Raw genomic sequence first — 15197 nt, forward strand, 5'->3', positions numbered from 1 at the left:
TCTCACTCTATCAAGAATATCAATGTCGCTCCCGTCATATAGGAGGGATAGATCTCATCTACATCACTCACATCCCTCTGCATAATTCGTTACATACCCAGTAATCGCCTTTATAGTCCACCCAGTTACGGGTGACGTTTGACGAAACCAAAGTACATAACTCCTTATGTAGGGATCCATGGTGACTTCAGGTCCAAGGACTAGTAGTCATACTAATAGCCACATGAGAAAGTATATGACACTCATATAATGATCCATGATACTTTCTCATGGCGGGTCATTCAGTATACATTCTCCAATGCATACCCATGTGTCAACTTGATATCTCTATATTCATGACTTGTGAGATCAAGTCATCGAGTTGACCTACATGCTAGTCTTATTGCATTAACATTGTCCTTGAATGTTAATACTCGACTAGGAATGATTAAGAGTAGTGTTCCCTATATCATCTCACTATCGGTTCAACTAACCGATTGATATAGGTAACAACCTTTTACTCAAAGACGCTATTATACTTAGTTTATTTGGCACTAATACAAGTAAGTATAATAATAAAAAAAACAAATGTCTTTATTTATATAAGAATATGATACAACAAGTCCATAATATAATCATCAAATGATTGGCTCTAGGGCTCTAACTAACAATCTCCCACTAGCACTAGTGCCAATCAGTGTAGGCTCTAAACCCCAATGACCTAGTGTGACCATCATGCTTCATCTGTGCCAAAGCCTTGGTCAAGGGATCTGCGATGTTAGCCTCTGTAGGTACTTTGCATATCTTCACATCTCCTCTCTCGATAATCTCTCGAATGAGATGGAAGCACCGTAGTATGTGTTTGGTCCGCTGGTGTGAGCGAGGTTCCTTCGCCTGTGCTATAGCTCCATTGTTGTCACAATAGAGCTCAATAGGGTCAGCGATACTGGGAACCACCCCAAGTTCAGTGATGAACTTGCGGATCCAAACTGCCTCCTTTCCTCCGCTGTCGTAGAATCAGCTACTGTGTCCTGCTTCGAACTCTTCCAGCTCACAGCACCACCATTTATGCAAAATATGAACCCTGACTGCGATCGATAATCATTCTGATCGGTCTGGAAGCTGGCATCACTGTAACCCTTTACAGCTAGCTCATCATTGCCTCCATATATCAAGAAATATTCTTTAGTCCTTCTTAAGTACTTAAGAATATTCTTGACCGCTATCTAGTGACTTTCACCTGGATCTGACTGGTATCTGCTCGTCATGCTCAAAGCATACGAGACATCAGGTCAAGTACATAGCATGACGTACATGATAGATCCTTTGGCTGAGGCATAAGGGATCTGATCCATGCGGTCTCTCTCCTCTCTAGAAGAGGGACCTTGAGTGTTCGAAAGACTCACGCCATATGACATCGGCAGAAATTCCTTCTTGGAGTTCTGCATGGCAAACCGAATGAGTACCTTGTCAATATATGTACTCTGACTTAGGCCAAGGAATCTCTTAGATCTATCTCTATAGATCTGTATCCCTAGAATGCGGGATGTCTCACCTAAGTCCTTCATTGAGAAACATGTCCCTAGCCAAGTCTTGACAGACTGTGGCGGGTCATTCAGTATAACGATCCATGATACTTTCTCATGGCGGGTCATTCAGTATACATTCTCCAATGCATACCCATGTGTCAACTTGATATCTCTATATCCATGACTTGTGAGATCAAGTCATCGAGTTGACGTACATGCTAGTTTTATTGCATTAACATTGTCCCTGAATGTTAATACTGGACTATGAATGATTAAGAGTAGTGTTCCCTATATTATCTCACTATCGGTTCAACTAACCGATTGATATAGGTAAGAACCTTCTACTCAAGGACGCTATTATACTTAGTTTATTTGACACCAATACAAGTAAGTATAATAACAAAAAATAAATGCCTTTATTTATATAAGAATATGATACAACAAGTCCATAATACAATCATCAAATGATTGGCTCTAGGGCTCTAACTAACAGATTGTACCATAAATACACCCAGCTCGGATCGTTTAAGAGAGTAAAAGTGAAGAAACAGTTGGGGGGTCAGGGAAATTCGATACAAGCGACAGAGAATCACCATTCCACACATGGCGCGGAAGGCATTGGGAGCAAACTGTGAAAGTGGGATGCCAAAGTGCTTACTCAGGGAGGAGAAAAAGGGATGAATGGGAAAATGAATGCCTCCGAGGAGTTGGTCTTTGAAAAAAGTTACAAATCCTTTGGGAGGAGAGGACGGATGCTCATTTGGTCTCGGACGCCGGAGTTGATAATCATCAGTAAGGCGTAGACTGACATATATCAATGACAGGCCGCTGTTATCTAAGTCAGAAATAAAATACGAGTACTAAGGTATCTCCCTCTCCTCAGCCAGGAAAGAAATGGAAATGAGGAAAAAGAATAGGAGAGCACTTACAAAGGACAAACACGAAAAGGAATGCTTAACAGGTGAAAACAAGAAGAAGTTGGAAGGTCGAAGGCAGTTGGAGCAGTGAGAAGACCATGGCAGACAACCTTTAGGGTTTATAAAGTAAAACCCTTAGAAACTATCAAAGGGGGGGGGGGGGGGTAAGATAACTTGAGCCGTCAGATCAAAAGGCGAAAGTTATCTAGGGTCGTGTGCAAAAAAGTGCTTATCAATCATCGTAATGGGAAAGGTTTTTGGGGCACGTGTCACTCCCCAATGAAAGGTATTAATGATGGATGTGACAAGAAAATCATAGAGGGAGGTTTGTGTACGGCAGAACTTCAACGCAGGAAGGTCATACGTTGGGTGGCGGGACGGCCATGCGGTTGCCTTGGGAAAGGGAAAGAAAGACCATGCGTTAGGTACCCAGATGGTCATGCAGTTACCTTGGGAAATGGGAAGGAAGACAAAACGAAGCGGTGATTTGAATTTGGCGCTCTTATTTATATTTCTACCTCGAAAGCAGAGTGAGATTCAAAGATGGCTTGTTTAATTAAAGCTTATGTAAGGCATTTTGAGATTGCAAGGGGCGTCACAAATTAAGTATAGTTGGCTCGACCCCTAATGCATCACCAAAGCAGGAGTTCCGGGACTAATTCCTGAGCCAACCTTCAGACATCAACCAGATCTCTAGACCAGTTCCGAGGGGTTTCTGAATGATCTCCCGGTCAGGATTCCAGACTCTCGCCCTAGTATGAGTTATAAGTGAGTTTGCTCTCACGACCAACAACCTCTCAGTCGAGATTTCAGACTCTCGTCCCAGGGCGAGTTATAAGTGAGTCTGCTCTCATGCCCAACGACCTCTCGGTCGGGTCCCAGACTCTCACCCCAGTGTGAGTTATAAGTGAGCATGCTCTCACGCCTCCAGACTCTCGCCTCAATGCGAGTTATAAGTGAGCTTGCTCTCACGCCCAACGACCTCTCGGTCGGATCCCAGACTCTCGCCTTAGGGCGAGTTATAAGTGAGCATGGTCTCACGCCTCCATACTCTCATCCCAATGCGAGTTATAAGTGAGCTTGCTCTCACGCCCAACGACCTATCGGTCGAATCCCAGACTTTCGCTTCAGGGCGAGTTATAAGTGAGCATGCTCTCACGCTTCCAGACTCTCACTCTAATGCGAGTTATAAGTGAGCTTGCTCTCACGCCCAACGACCTCTCAGTCGAATCCCAAACTCTCGCCTCAATGAGAATTATAAGTGAGCATGCTCTCACACCTCCAGACTCTCACCCCAGGATGAGTTATAAGTGAGTTTGCTCTCACGGCCAACGACCTCTCGGTCGGGTCCCAGATTCTCTCCCCAATGCGAGTTATAAATGAGTCTGCTCTCACGACCAACGACCTCTCAGTCGGGATTCTAGACTCTCGCCCCAGGGCGAGTTATAAGTAAGTCTGCTCTCACGCCAAATGACCTCTTGGTCGGGTCCCAAACTCTTGCACCAGTACGAGTTATAATTGAGCATGCTCTCACACCTCCAGACTCTCGCCCCAGTGCGAGTTATAAGTGAGCCTGCTCTCACTCCCAACGAGCTCTCGGTCGAGTCTCAAACTCTCGCCCCAGTGCGAGTTATAAGTGAGCCTGCTCTCACTCCCAACGACCTCTCGGTCGGGTCCCAAACTCTCGCCCCAGTGCGAGTTATAAGTGAACATGCTCTCACTTCTCCAGACTCTCGCCCCAGGGCGAGTTATAAGTGACCTTGCTCTCACGTCTCCAGACTCTCGCCTCAGGGCTAGTTATAAGTGACCCTGCTCTCATGCCCAATGACCTCTCAGTTGGGTCTCAAACTCTCGCCCCAGTGCGAGTTATAAGTAAGCATGCTCTCACGTCTCCAGACTCTCGCCCCAGTGCGAGTTATAAGTGAGTATGCTCTCACGCCCAACGACCTCTCGGTCGGGTCCCAGACGCTCACCCTAGTGCGAGTTATAAGTAAGCTTGCTCTGACATCCAATGACCTCTCGGTCGTGTTGGTTAGTCCTAAGAAAATCGTACTGGTTCCACTGTACAAAAATTTTTTGTACAAGTATCGAACCTTTCCCTAAATAACTTATTGTGTTCTTTAGAAGTTAAATTAGGAATCGCAGACGGAACTTAACATCATTGATTCCAAATTTAACTTATCTGTTCTTAATGGTTTAGATTTGAATCGCAAGCGGAACTTAACACTATTGATTTAAATCTACCTAAGTTATTAATTTCACAAATATTAATTTCCAAAATTGGCTTCCAGGACTGCATGGCGAGGCACATGACCTTCTTAGATATGGGAGCAACCACCACCGCCTAGGCAAAGCCTTTTAAGGAAAGCTAATATTTATTTCCTTAAATAACTCTAGGTTAACCAAAAAGAACAATCGAATCACAAATTTGAAAAAGAAGAAAACACAAACTCGAAAAAACTATTTCAAAAACTCTAGAATTATATGCCTCTTGTGTTTGGTATTTCTATAAATAACTATACAAAGAAAACTAGTATGATGCGGAAAACAATTACTAGTTATACCTTTCTTGTAAGCAAAATAACATCTTGATCTTCTACCGTATTCCTCTTCTAACCTCGGACGTTGTGTGGGCAATGATCTTCCAAGACGAGAACCACCAAGCACCTTCTTCTTCCTTCTAGGTTTCGGCCACCACAATTCTCCAAGAGAAGTTGAGGTCCGGCCACCACCACCAAGCTCCAAGGGATGCAAGAAACAAAATCTCCTTTCTCTCCTTCTTCTCCTAGCTAGAACCGGCCACCATCAAGAGCTCCAAGAGGGGTTGCCGCCGGCCACAAGAAGAAGAGAAGAGGGAGAAGCTAGGGCCGGCCACCAAGGAGGAAAAGAGAGGAGAAGAATAATAGAGTCGTTCACCCATGAAGGCACCTCTACCCCTTCTTTTATAATCCTTGGTCTTGGCAAATAAGGAAATTTTAATAAAAACTTCCTTAATTCTTTTGTCATAAAAAAGAAAAATTATTTTAATTAAAAATAATTTTCTTCTTTTAATAATAATGGTCAGCCACCACAAGCTATAAACAAGAAGAGTTTTAATTAATTAAAACTTCCTAATTTGTCTTCAGAAATTTATAAAAAAATTCTCTAATAATTTTTCCCTTCATGGTGGTTTGTAAAAAGGAAATTTTATAAATTAAAATCTTTCTTTTAAACATGTGGATAAAAATAAAGTTATCTCTAAAAATTAAAATCTCTTTTAATCTACAAATAAGGAAAGATATCAAATCTTTTCTTAATCTTTTGTAGAAACTTATAAAAGAGAATATTTAATTTTTAAACTCTCTTTTAAATCATGAACATGGTTAAAAGGGAAAATTTTCTCAAAATTAAAATCTACCTTTCAATCTACAAATAAGGAAAGATTTCAAATCTTTTCTTAATATTTTGTAGAAAACTATAAAAGGAAAGATTTAAATTTTAAACTCTCTTTTAAAATCATGATATCCACATAAGAAATAATTTTAACAAAAAACCCTTTTTAATATGATGTGGTCGGCCACCTAAGCTTGGGCTCCAAGCTATTGGCCGACCACCTTAAGGCTCAACCTTTAGGCTTGGCCGGCCCTAAGCTTGAGCTTCAAGCTTGGCTTGGCCGACCCCTATTGGTTGGGTAAGAAGGTGGGTATGTGGTGGGTATAAATCTCTATATACAAAAGGCTACGATAAGGACCGAGAGAAGGAATTGGTTTTGGCCTCTCGATGAAATTAAGCATCCCATGTTCGCCCTGAACACATAACTTAATTTCATCAATAATAATTCATTCCACTAAAGAACTATTATTGAACTACCGCACCAATCCCAAATTACATTTTTGGGCTCCTTCTTATTATGAGTGTGTTAGTCTCCCTGTGTTTAAGATAATGAATGTCCACTAATTAAATGAGTTACTGACAACTCACTTAATTAATATCTTAGTCCAAGAGTAGTACCACTCAACCTTATCATCATGTCGGACTAAGTCCACCTGCAGGGTTTAACATGGCAATCCTTATGAGCTCCTCTTGGGGTCATTCTCAACCTAGATTATTAGGACACAGATTCCTTCTATAATCAACAACACACACTATAAATGATATCATTTCCCAACTTATCGGGCTTATTGATTTATCGAACTAAATCTCACCCATTGATAAATTAAAGAAATAAATATCAAATATATGTGCTTGTTATTATATTAGGATTAAGAGCACACACTTCCATAATAACTGAAGTCTTTGTTCCTTTATAAAGTCAGTATAAAAGAAATGACCTCTAATGGTCCTACTCAATACACTCTAAAGCTACGTTTGGTTGGGTATAATGTAATCTAGCTTGTAATGTAATCAAATTTGTAATGTAATGTAATGTAATCTTGATTACATTACTACGTTTGGAAATGTAATGTATGTAATATTTGATTACAAGGATGATTACATTCTTTTATTTGGTATCTATTATTTTTTATCAGTATGTAATTTGTATTATTACAAAATGACAAAAATGTCCTACGACCTCTACTGACGGTCGCCGACCAGAACCTGCCCGTCACACTGCGCCGATGCGCCGATGCCGATGGTCGGACAGGCGATGCGGTTGGTGATCTCGATCGCGACTAAGGGTATATTCGGTATTTAAATTTTGGTGGGACGGTGACCTCGTAATGTAATCGGATTACATAGCATTTACTTTGTAATCTGGATTACAAAACTTCACTACATTTTGTAATCCAGATTACATTACATTACAAGTTTAAAAGTGAAACAAACAAAATAATCTACCTTGTAATGTAATCCTGATTACATTACAAGGTAGATTACGCCCTACCAAACGCAGCCTCTAAGTGTACTAGTGTAATTATATAGTTAAGATAAACTAATACCTAATTACACTACGACCTTCTAATGGTTTGTTCCTTTCCATCTTGGTCGTGAGCTACTGTTTATAATTTATAAGGTGCTAATAACATGATCCTCTATGTGTGACACCACACACCATGTTATCTACAATGTAAATTAATTGAACAACTACATTTATCATAAATGTAGATATTTGACCAATGTGATTCTTATTTCTAGATAAATGTTTATACCAAAAGCTAGGCTTTTAGTATATATCCTAACAGGTCGAATCCCAGACTCTCGCCTTAGTGCGAGTTATAAGTGAGCATTCTCTCACGCCTCTAGACTCTCACCTGAGGGCGAGTTATAAGTGAGCCTTCTCTCACACCCAACGACCTCTCGGTCGGGTCCCAGACTCTCACCCCAATGCGAGTTATAAGTGAGCCTGCTCTCACGACCAACGACCTCTCGGTCAGGTTCCAGACTCTCACCCTAGGACGAGCTATAAGTGAGCATACTCTCACGCCCAATGACCTCTCGGTCAGGTCCCAGACTCTCGTCCCAGTGCGAGTTATAAGTGAGCATGCTCTCACGCCTCTAGACTGTCGCCCCAGGATGAGTTATAAGTGAGTCTGCTCTCACACCCAACGACCTCTCGGTCGGGTCCTAGACTCTCGCCCCTGTGCGAGTTATATGTGAGTCTGCTCTCACGCCCAATGACATCTTGATCGAGTCCCAGACTCTCGCCCTAGTGCGAGTTATAAGTGGGTCTGCTCTCATGACCAATAACCTCTCAGTCGGGATTCCAGACTCTCGCCCCAGTGAGAGTTATAAGTGAGCATGCTCTCACACCTCCAGACTCTTGCCCAGTGCGAGTTATAAGTGAGCTTTCTCTCACATCCAACGACCTCTCGGTCACGCCTCTAGACTCTCGCCCCAGTGCGAGTTATAAGTGAGTTTGCTCTCACGCTCAACGACATCTCGGTCGGGTCCCAGACTCTCATCCCAGTGCGAGTTATAAGTGAGTTTGGTCTCACAACCAACGACCTCTCGGTCGGGATTCTAGACTCTCACTCCAGTATGAGTTATAAGTGAGCACGCTCTCACGCCTCCAGACTCTCGCCCCTGTGCGAGTTATAAGTGAGTCTGCTCTCACGCCCAACGATCTCTTGGTCACGCCTCCAGACTCTCGTTCCAGCCCAAATCTGCATAAGTATTATGTGATAAAGTGGGTCTGGCTCTCCAAATCTGTATAAGCCTTATGCTTCAAAGCCGATTTAGCCCGGGTCCGGGACTTAGCCGCTAGCCAGAGTTCCTCTATCTCTCGAAGAAGGGAAGATTGAAGGTCCCTACTCTGAGTCATTTCCAATAAAGCCTCATCTTTCTGGGCAAGTAATTAAGTCGGATGGGTAAGTTGGTGATGTAAAGATGATATTTCGTCAGACTCCATTACAAGTTCCATGGCATAAAGGAGCACAAGGAAAGCATAAGGGTAGGAGGGGGGCTAGCTCTTCTTAAAGAGATGAAAATAAAGCCTTTTCCTTGGGGCGTGCAACTGCCTCCGAGAAATGATGTCGCATTTAAGGACACGATACATATTCCCAGATTTGGGGATGGATGCAGTAGCCCAAACATCTGGGAAAGCATACAACACCTGATAGCATGATAAATTCCCAAGGACCAGGGGAAGGGGAGAAGTGGTTAATGTCTCGATAAGAGGGTCAAGTGAAATCGGATTCTGGTCTAGTCAGTCGGTCCTAGGCCTCCTTCGACTAGACTTGAGGGGGAGACTTGTGATACGGTGCATAATGGTAGGGTCTGATCAAGGGGATGTGACAGTCAGAAGTCAAGGGGACGTGACAGTCAGAAGTCAAGAGGACGTGTCAGTCAGAAGTCAAGAGGATGTGACGGTCAGAAGTCAAGGAAATGTGACAGTCAGAAGTCAAGGGGACAAGGCAAGCAGAGGTCGAGGAGATGTATCACTCCACAAAGGGGCTGTAATTTTAAAAGTCGCTACCCAGTTAACACTCGGACGAGAGGCCCAGGTCGGGAATTCAGATAGGTTACTCGGGCAAGAGGCCCAGGTCGGAAATTCAGACAGGTTACTCGGGTGAGAGGCCCAGGTCGAAAATTCAGACAGGTTACTCGGGTAAGAGGCCCAGGTCAGGAATTTAGACAGGGTACTCGGGCGAGAGGCCCAGGTCGGGAATTCACACAGGGTACTCGGGCGAGAGGCCCAGGGCGGGAATTCAGACAAGCTGATCGGTCGGGAATGCAGACAGGTTGATCGGTCGGGATACCCAGGTCTAGAATTCAGAATGGATGCTCGGGCAAGATACCCAAGTAGAGGAGGCAGAATGGTTGTTAGGTCGATATGTCTAGGTCGGGAAGTCAGACTGGTAACACAAGGAACATGGAAGGAGGAGAAGGAACCATCTCTACCGGACGGGTTTTCTCACAGCAGACTTATATATAAGAGCTTGACGCGCCTGGTCGGGATATGACAAACTACTCAGATGCACTCAGGTCAAGCTCGTTGAATGTTGGTTGTCAGGAGTTCTCTTGTTCATACCCGATCAATGAAAACGACAACAAAGTCAGAGAATCGTAACCACCTGTCAGAGAATATCTGCTGTGTGTCAGGGTATATTCTAACGGTCTGTGACTAGCTGATAATAGAACCTTCCTCCGACCTATAAGAGGATGCCAAGTGTCACCCACCGCCAGACAGGATCTGACATCCGACATTCCCTGACACTTGCTAGAAGCCTTAAGTACACATGGTCATATAAAAAGGGGGTCCTTTCCCTTGCGCAGGTACGCTGACGAACCTTTTTGTATTTGTCTTATACTTTCTGCACTTTTACTGTTCTTCTGGTGAAAAAGTACCTGACTTGAGCGTCGGAAGGCCTGCTCTGGAGACTTTTTCCATGGTTCTTGGTCCTTAACGTGGAGGGTGTTCGTCTAAGTGTGCACAGGGAACTCTCACTTCGTCATCTTAGTCACCGCCCCTCGTCAGCAGCCCGTGGAACCCACTCGTGAAGTACTGTACTCGTAGGTCTCCATCACCTTCCATCAACGCCAGCGACAGTGCAGCCGGCCTTCATATGACTCAGATTCCGGACAGGATCATCGTCCATGTAGGCGGCCTAGAACCGAGCCATGGCGCGGTCGAAAGGGTCGGCGGGGAGGATGGAGGAGGATCCGCCGTTGTCGGACCACTCCTCGTCGATGTACTGGACGATGACGGTGGACTCGCAGATAGGTTTTCCGTGGTGGAGTAGCACGGGGATCTTCTTGTACACCGGGTTGGACTTCACCAGGATCTCGCTCTTCGGCTCCAAGAACCACACCTCCACGAGGTGGTACTCGATTCAAGGGCGATGAGAAACCTTATGACGAAGGGGCTCAGCAGGACACCCAAAACCTTCACGTCCTCCGCAGCAGCTCCAGCCATGGGAGGGAAAATTGATTCCGGTGTTGACGAATGATAGCTGAGTACATCGCCGGCCGGCGATGGTTCTGCCATTTATAGGTGAGGGAGGCGAGAAGGTTTGACCAACGTTCCACTTATTTACGACTTCTGAATAATTTTATAGTAAGTGTGATGACATGACTGCTTACGTCACGCGTTCAATTTTATAGTAAGCTTACTGTTTAAGTCATTCTAAGGCACTACAAGAAAAAGAGTTTTAGATACTTAAAAATCCGTCTAGTCAATTTTTTTTTGTTTGTCTCTAATAAACGAAATATTCTATCTTAAGAATGAGTTAGTGAAAATCCTATGACTAATTTTAATTTAGAGATGAAAATATTTTATCTATTTAAAATATATTTATAAATTTATTATTAAATTAACTAAATTAAATTAATTTTAATTTCATTATTAATCCGTCTCACATATTAAATATAATTTTAATTTATTTATAAATCTGTATATATTTTAATTTATAAATTTGTTTATAATTTAGTTTTTAAATTCATCATTAAATTATTATTATACACTAATTTTATATTTCTCTAACATAATCACATATTTCAAATAAATTAAAAATATTTAAAATAACTAATTTCTAATCCAAAAATACCTTACAATTAACATTTAGATAAATAAATATCCACACCATCCAAATAAATTTAACCATTAATCAAACTATAAGTAATTAATAATTTTTTAAATCTGACTACAAGTAATTTAATTTTTATTTCTTCTATCACGATACTCACGGAGACCATATCCTCCTTCATAATAGGTCCATTTGCTCATCTTCTAAATGAGATTTAAACTCTGAATGGTTAAGTCAGTTTGACTTCTCAATGTAGTTGTTCGAGCAACGCAATCATCGACGTATGCACTTGGATATATGCTTTCAAGTTTCAGCTTTTGCATTAACCGACTTTGTCAATATGGAAGAGAGCAGTCCAAACTTTGGAGATGAAATAGTTGCCAGTGGTGGTGGGTAGCCATGGGAAGACTGGAAGGTATCCTTCTAGCTGTCGCGTTCTTCTTCATTTGAATGGAGAAATAATAAAATCCAGATATAATAGACATAATATTCACCATGCTAAACAGGAAGCATTTTGGGAAAATCCTACTGATACGGTGAGGGTTTAGGGGCAGGGAAGAAAAAAGGAGGGAAAGAGAGGGGCAAAGGGGGAAAATCACTGTTTAGGGCTTAAGAGAGGGGGGTTGGTTCGTGGTTTAAGGGGGGCCGCCGCCAACAGGAAAAAAGGGAGGCTTCTTCCTCATCTTCTCACGCTCCTCGCCGCAGCCAGCGCCGCCACCGGCTATCACCTCCGCTCTTCTCCCTCTCCTCCTCGCAACACCATCACTGGACAGATCCGGACCCACTGCTCCTCTTCTTCCTCTCCTACTACCGGTAGTCGCTTCCGATCGTCACTTCCTCTCTTCTCTGTGCCACCGCGACCCCGAGCCACCGCGACCAAGAGGACGACCGTCCAGGAACTCTAACCGTCCGAGCTGCCATCAGCACTGTAGTTCGATGCCACACCTTTTTCTCCCTCACCGCCCAGCTATCGGATTAGCTGCTGGCGTTCACAGCCGCTTCCAATGGCTGCCGGCAGTCCAGCTTAGCCTCCCTCCCCTCCTTACTAACGTCCTGCTCCCCTACTGGCGCCTTTCTCTCTGCTGTTCATCATTCACCGTCATCCGATACTGTCCTTCGAGATCGTCGCCCACCTTATTGTCGTTGCGAGATCGTCGGCTGACCACGCTCAAAACCGCAGCCGGTTTCCACCGTCGCAGACAACCTCTGAGTCACAGTCGTTCCCCATCATCGTAGGCGGCCTCCGATTCGCGCCGTCATACATTTCCTACGCTGATTTGGTATTTTATCCATGTTGTTGTATTCCGGCCTTCGAGCCGTGGCTATGCTTGTCTTTGAATCATCCGACCTGTGTGTTAGATTCTAGATTGTAGATCATATCCGTGCCGGTATCCTATCCCAGCCTGCGTGCCGATTTCATGTTCCGGCCTGCGTGCCAGTGTCGTATCCCGGTCTGCGTGCCGGTGTCTTATCCCGGTCTACAGGTCGTCTTCCGATGCCGTGTTCGACTCCTCATCGTCAGATTCAGCCTGATCAGAGTCATCTACTCTTCCGGGTCGCGACAACTCAAGCCGCGTCCCATCAGAGGGCGCCCCCTGGGCCAGGGTACGTTTTCCGACCATATTCTCTCTGCATTTTATTATTTTATGGCTTAGTCTTGTACTCATATATTCGTTGGATCTGCCTCGAGCATCGGGGTACCGGGGGCCGGGTCAACCCGGTCACTGGCTGCTGGTAATATTGACCAGAGAACTTCTGAAGACTTGGTCAACATAGAAGCCATCTCAGCACATCCCCCCTCCGGGATGTCGCGACTCCGTCAACATTCTCGCCACCTCACCCGACGGTCCATCCGATTCAGATTCCGGACGGTATCAATTTGGCGCCGTCTGTGGGAAACTCCTTCACATGTTCTGGAACATGGAGATGGACGACGTCGGGAGGTTCTCTGCTATTATCACAGTTCCGGAGGATCCCGATGAACATATTATCTTCTATCCTCACTCCACCGATATTCGGGAGTCGAGGGATCGAGTGGAGCTTCAGCTGGCCGACAGGTTAGTTTTTCCATTATGTTTTTTCCTTGACTCCACGGGTATTCGGGAGTCAAGGGACCGAGACAAACCCTTAGCGGGTTGGCACGACTCTCCTATCAGGTACGTTACCAGCTATGCGCCCTTTTTACGATTATAGGAACTGATATAGCTCACTGATAAGAGTGTAAAATCCTAGTTCCTTGATCAAAGACTAGGGCTTTCAATTTTTGATCGGACACTAGGGGCCCAGCTCCCCGCGCATACACTTGGGACACAACTCCCCGCTCTTACACTAGGGACACAGCTCCCCAATTATTGACTCGCAGTACAACTTCCCAATCAGGATCTAGGGACCTCACTCTTTGATTATAGGCTAGGAGCCTTATTCTCCAATCAGAGACCAAGGGCCCAGTTCCCCGATCAGGTGTACTACAGGCTCTGCACCCTTTACCATGAGGGTCTGCATCCTTTTACTGCCATAGACTCTGCATCCATCACCATGGGTTCTGCATCCTCTTACTGCTATAGGCGCTTTACTCTATTGCTACTATATGTTCTATATCCTCTACTTGTTTTGCGCCATCTTACATCTACAGGTACTACTCCCTTCACATACGGTGCTCTGTTTCTTTCTATTGCTGCGGACTTTGCTCCCTCATGTTGCTAAGGGCTTTACTTCTACGGGCTTTAAGGCTTATCTCCCCCGTTGGGGTCGGGCGGTCTTCACTGGTCTCGGGCCATCCTATCAGATTTCTTACCTCCCCCGTTCGGGGTTGAGATAGTCGCCATCGGTCTTAGACTGGAATATATCATCTCTTACCTCCCCCGTTCGGGGTCGAGAAAATCGCCACTGGTCTTGGACCAGAGTTTCGCCACCGGTCTCGGACCGGAGTATCGCCACCAGTCTCGGACTGGAGTATCGTCACCAGTCTCGGACTGGAGTATCGCCACTGGTCTCGGACCAGAGTATCGCCATCAGTCTCGTATCGGAGTATCGCCACCAGTCTCGGATCGGAGTATCGCCACTGGTCTCGGACTAGAGTATCGCCACCGGTCTCGGACCGGAGTATCGCCACCAGTCTCGGACTGGAGTATCGCCACTGGTCTCGGACCAGAGTATCACCACCTGTCTCGGACCGGAGTATCGCCACCAGTCTCGGACTGGAGTATCACCACAGGTCTCGGACCAGAGTATCGCCACCAGTTTCGGACTGGAGTATCGCCACTGGTTTCGGACTAGAGTATCGGCAACGACCTTCCCGGTCGGGACCTAGACTCTCGCCCCAGTTTGAGTTATAAGTGAGCAAGGCTCTCACGCCCAACGACCTTTACAGGTCGGCTGTTCCAGACTCTCGCCTCAGTGCGAGTTATAAGTGAGCATGCTCTCACGCCCAACGACCGGCGGGTCGGGTCCCAGACTCTCGCCCTAGTGCGAGTTATAAGTGAGCATGACTCTCACACCCAATGACCTTCTCGGTCGGTTGTCTCAGACTCTTTCCCAGTGCGAGTTATAAGTGAGCATGACTCTCACGCCCAACGACTGGCAGGTCGGGTCCCAGACTCTCGCCCCAGTGCGAGTTATAAGTGAGCAAGGCTCTCACGCCCATCGACCTTCCCGGTCGGGTCCCAGACTCTCGTCCCAGTGCGAGTTATAAGTGAGCAAGACTCTCACGCCCAACCCCCATGACCTTTCCAGGTCGACTGTCACAGACTCTCGCCCTAGTGGGAGTTATAAGTGATCATGACTCTCACGCACAACGACCGACAGGTCGGGTCCCAGACTCTCGCCCC

At 45.1% G+C, this 15197-nt stretch overlaps 1 pseudogene; it reads right to left on the reverse strand.

Annotated features, from left to right (window-relative positions):
* Positions 1 to 10368: 10368 nt before the first annotated feature.
* On the reverse strand, positions 10369 to 10760 carry LOC122048353 (annotated as a pseudogene).
* Positions 10761 to 15197: the final 4437 nt, after the last annotated feature.

The sequence above is a fragment of the Zingiber officinale genome, chromosome 2B (genome assembly GCF_018446385.1).
Source record: "Zingiber officinale cultivar Zhangliang chromosome 2B, Zo_v1.1, whole genome shotgun sequence".
NCBI lineage: Eukaryota > Viridiplantae > Streptophyta > Magnoliopsida > Zingiberales > Zingiberaceae > Zingiber > Zingiber officinale.